The following is a 5,208-nucleotide window of genomic DNA, read 5'->3' on the forward strand; positions in this document are numbered from 1 at the left end:
CACCTCGGTGGGACGGGGGGTCCTCTGCTCCTTCGGGAGCGGGGCCCGTCTCCCCTCCCCGTTCCGTAAGAAGGATAGACGGGGACCAGAGGAGTATTGGTTAGCTCTGGTACTTCCTCGCCTGGTGCTAGCGGCGATGCCGCTACGCCAGGTTCCGGCTCGGTCTCTCATTCGCGGGAGATCCCGAGTGTACGCTCTCCCTCTGGAGACCGTGCAGCCAGAGTTGCGCTCGGCGCCAAGACCACGGCACGGAGCAGAAGGCTGGCGAGAACCGCTCAGGTGACTCTCGCCAGGCCAGCGGCCGCTCTCTCACAGCGACCAGCTGGTAACCGGGTTTTTGTTATTCCCCCTAAGAAGACTCCTTCGGGAACTTCGAAGGGAGTGACTGGGGGGGTTCTTCTGCTGGTCCTCCTTTTGTTCCTTCGGGGAACGGGGCCCTCTCCCCCCTTCTGAGAAGAAGAAGAAGACGGGGACCAAGGGTGTGCTGGCTACCGCTGGTACACCCTCGCCTGGTCTTGGCAGCTCTGTCTGCTAAGCCAGGTACCGGCTCGGTTTCTCCGTCCGCGAGAAGTTCCGAGTGTACGGTCTCCTTCGGGTGACCGTGCAGCCAAAGTTAAGAACGCCTGAGTTCGCTCAGCGTCATGACCGAGGCACGGAGCAGAAGACTGTCGAGAGCCGCTCAGGTGACTCTCGCCAGGCCAGCGGCCGCTCTCGTAGCGACCAGCCGGTACCTCGGTGTGGACGTGACGGTCTCTGACCGGCCACGGTTGAGGCTGGGAAGAGGTCCCCCAGGTCCCCTCGACCGACGGTACCAGCCTCGGCTGGTACCAGCGGTTTGAACGTGCCGCGAGGACGCTCACCGGTCCTCACCGCGAAAGTGAGCTCTGCAGGTCACCTGACCGCCGCTCCCACCCACAGGGGACCCGGGCGGATACGGTGACCAGCAGCAGCTCGTCCCTGACGCACGGGACCGGGGTCGACGTGCTCAGTCGAGCCGCTCGCCACACAAGGTGAGCGGCACGGCCAGGCCTGCAGATCGATCCCCACCGCGGGTTGGTTGATCGGCTGCAGCCCCCCACGTACGCTGGTCCTGCCAGCGAGCGGGGGGGGTAGCGTCAGGTCTGTCTCTCCACTACCTTCAACCTTCCTCGGCGGCTACACCGGGAAGAGCGAGGTAGCTAGGAGTGATCGTGAGGAGGTGCGCCGCTCACGATCCCTTCACGACGCCGCACGTGGCCACGTATGGTCTTAGGACCAACCAGGACGTACGCGCAAGGTGATTGGAGGCGACCGTCAGGGGGTGGGGGGAGGGGGTAGCGTCAGTTCTGTCTCTCCGATACCTTCAACTTCCTCGGCATACGCCAGGAAGAGCGAGGTATATAGTGATCGTGATAGATGCGCGCTCACGATCCCGTCACGACGCCGCACGTGCCAGGTATGGTCTTAGGACCAACCAGGACGTACGCGCAAGTGATTGAGGCAACCGTCAGGGATCTGTTGCTGGTCCTTCTTCTGAAGTGGGAGGAGGGTCCTGGGAGCTGCTCTTGTTGGAGGGACTGGATGGTCCTACTCCTCAAGACGCTGTAACTTCCTTCCGAGATTCAGAGTACTTTGCCCAGGTTAGGGGTTGCACTGATTCGTCAGCACAACGACCTGGGGGAAGGATCGCCGCTCCCACCAGCAGAGCCCATGTCTCTGCTCGAGTCGTTTTGGGGGCCCGAGAGGGAACCCAAACCGACGGTGTTTGGTTTGCCGCGATCGGAGCTTGCCGATTCTGTCTTGAACCAGAGTCTCTTCGTCTCCGGACAAGAAGGCTCTCTCCAGTTCTGGCCGGCTGCGATCAAGCTACTTCCACCTCCTCTACTGCGACAGCGGCGTTTCTACGTGTCTTCGGACACCGTATTAAATACTCCTTCGGTCCTCCTGAGAGGTTTCGACCTCGACGAGGACTGGAATGAGTCGGAGGACGGTATCGGCTCTCTCCTGCAGGTGTCGATCAGCCCCACCCACCCAGACGACGTTCACAGTGGCGGCAGACCTTACCTACAGTGAGAGTTCGTAAACCCTCCTCGGGGAAAACGTTTTCTCCTGACGATACGTTTTCCCAGACTCTGAGAGGCCATCGCCGCAAGGCGATGGCTGCTCCTACTCTTCTCCAACTGCTAGTTCCACTGGGAAGGCGAGCGAGTATCCAATTCCTCCCCATTCCCTCTCTCCTTACGGCTACGAGGGAAAGGGGAGGGATCCTACAGAGATTTCTCTGTAGGATTCCACGTTGGGGACTGCGCTACCGGGGACCTTCGGGGTCCTACCTGCCGTAAGCCCCGGTCGTTGAGGAGGGATCCTGCCCCATTCGCGATTTCTACGGGAATCGAGAGGACCACCAGCCGATATCGTTTGACGAATTCGGTGGGGGTTTCGCAGACTGCTTAGAATTCTCTACGGAATTTCTAGCGCATTCAGAGTGTTAGAGTTTCTTACAGATCTCCAAACACTTAGGCGAGACCCACGGTCCAAAGTGAGCGAGACGGGAATCCCCGATATGTTACACGATAATCGGGAACCTCGCCTATGCTCGAATTCCTGGAATTTCTAGCATTAGGAAGAAGACTGCTGCTGAAAGAAGACTATCTCACAGTAGGCGACCAACCTGGAATAGACTATCTCACAGTAGGCGACCAACCTGGAATAGAGAAGAACGGGCGGGAATATCCAGTTTGGCTTGAACTATCGTCTTAGTATTCTGTTCACCATTGAAGCTTTCCCTTCGAGAAGGGACTTCTTCACCTCTCTTTGATAGAGACCGAAGGTGGATCGATCTCCAATCCTTATTTTATTTTCTGAAGGAAAGAATTTTAGGATGAGATCGTTGTTCAGAATCCTACAATATACTACGTATATTAACCTCGCGACATGATTCTGCTAAGCAGTTGAATGGTCCGAGGGGTAGGGTGGCGCATATCCTGGTTATTCTACGGATTGCGACTTAGACGAAAAGTATTCTAATTGAACTGCAACTCGGGTTGCCTGCAACCTCCCAGGAGTTTCCAGTTTCAAATTTTATATACTTATGGTGTTGTCACAACAACACCATTTAAGCTTTTATATTTACCGAAATTCGTTTCGCATAAATATAATTGCTCGAGCATATCTTTTTGATGCTCGGTGGTTCTAGCCGAACGCATTCCTTCGTGGAAAGGATTACTTGGCAACTCAGGATGACGAGTCAGCGACAGCTACTGCGTATTGAATTGCCCGAGGCATTTCAGTACCAGCTGCCGCTTTGAGTTGGACGGTTGGTTATGTCTTTCTCACCTGCTTTGATTGAATACCAACCGTATCTCTGCCCAACAATCACGGACTTAAGTCTCTGATTAATGGGGATTCTCGCATACATGAATGACCATCTACTGCTGTGACGCTAGTATTCATCGTCTTCGGTATTGCGAGAATTTTTAAACAAGAGATATCTATTCGACTCTCATCTTTCTGTTTACCGCACGGTAACAGAATTCTGTAATAGTCTCTTGCTGCATCGTATATCGATAATGCGAATGAATTTTTGCGGAATCTGAGTTTGTCTCAAAAATATCTTGTATTCGGAGGTTGTGCAATTGTTCATTGTTCACCCCGGATTAGCAGATGTATTGAAAGACATCGCCTACTCCCACACCTTAGCCAGCTCTACTTCCAAACGTTCAGCCCATGAGAAGCAGTTCTTCAGGCGGCACTCCCCTGTGTTTCATTACTAAAGAACGCCCCGCTTTCATTGCACACCGGACAGCAATGAAATGGCGGTTAGCGTTTTTCAGTCATTTGTAAGCACAGGTTTAGAATCTTGAGATTCCTTCTCTCGATTCAGCGGGTGAAGACGTAGGTTGCATTCATTGCCTACCTTCGTCTTCAACGTCACATAGTGTTGTTTTCTCCTTAAGCTGAGATTCAACGTCTATGAGATTTTCTTGCCATCAGGGACCCTCGGTCTTATGAAGGCAAATTGACTTTCGCCTTTTGAGTTTATGCATTAAGAAGAATCATCGCCGCGCCGTCCGGCATCGGTGACTAACAAATATTTTATTTGTTTGGTCTCTCAGCCATAACTCTTTAAAGGGCGAAGGTCACGTGACTTACCCCGGATGCTTGGACAACTTGCCTCTACTGATTCCGAACCAGTCAGTCGGCAGCTGTCAGAGCGCCCGAGTCAGTTACGAACTATGCTGTGGACTTAGTTCGGTTTGTTCCAGGAGCAATCATTACTTCGTCTTAATAGCTTGTCAGTATGAGTACTGTACATAACCAAAGTCGAGAGAGGGATAGGTCATATGACTATCCCTTCTTTTCGTCTTAGGTAACTGCATGACTTCTCTTGAGAAGTCAAGCACAAAAGGGATGGGGATTTGTGACGCTCGATTTCGTACCGATCTTCGTAGCGAAGACTCAGAACCCTTCGGTAACTGACGATTGGTTCGAGTCCTTCACAATACCCTCCCTAATGGACTTCACCGCCTCCGATACGAAGGCTATGCTGCTTTGTCCTGTGAAGGCGCGACGGAGCTGTCTGAAGAAACTCGAACACCCAGGATTGATTGTGTGGACGCCTCTTCATCATTCTCTCCGCGTTCTTTCGCAGAACTCTCCGTGGCGGGAACAGGTAAATGAAGGCAGGCGCCTGGTCCAACCGGACCGCATGCACCTCCTTCTACCTTCGGGATATTGCCCACAGTTCCTTGGATCTTTTTTCCTTGGGAACCGTGGGGGTAGTTGCTCAACACGTTGTGTAGTTAACCCAGACCCTCGCAGGCTGAACAGCATCGAGTCCTGGTGTGACCGTAAGGATGGATGAGGAATGAGAGTGTGACTGGCTCCTCTTCCCATCTTTTTCTTCCCTCTACCTCTGGGTAGAGGGACACGGTCGTCACCCTGCTGGGTAAGGACGAGATTTGCAGGTGAGCTACTCAATAGAGCACCATCCTATCCCTTTCAGTTAGGGCGGGATAGGAGTAAATATCCACCACACTTCCTCCAACAAGGGGGCGGGAGGAAGTGGATGCCAAATTGAGACAAACCCATCATTTTTATGGATTGTCCTCTTGCAAACAGGAACAAGTTCTGCTTGCTGGTACGAAGAGATACGCTTGCCTCTCTCTTAGTACTTGGCCCCAGAGGTCTGGACCATTGATCCTGCGTGCACCACCCCGATCAATCGGA

This window comes from Macrobrachium nipponense, chromosome 46 (assembly GCF_015104395.2).
Source record: "Macrobrachium nipponense isolate FS-2020 chromosome 46, ASM1510439v2, whole genome shotgun sequence".
Classification (NCBI taxonomy): Eukaryota; Metazoa; Arthropoda; class Malacostraca; order Decapoda; family Palaemonidae; genus Macrobrachium; species Macrobrachium nipponense.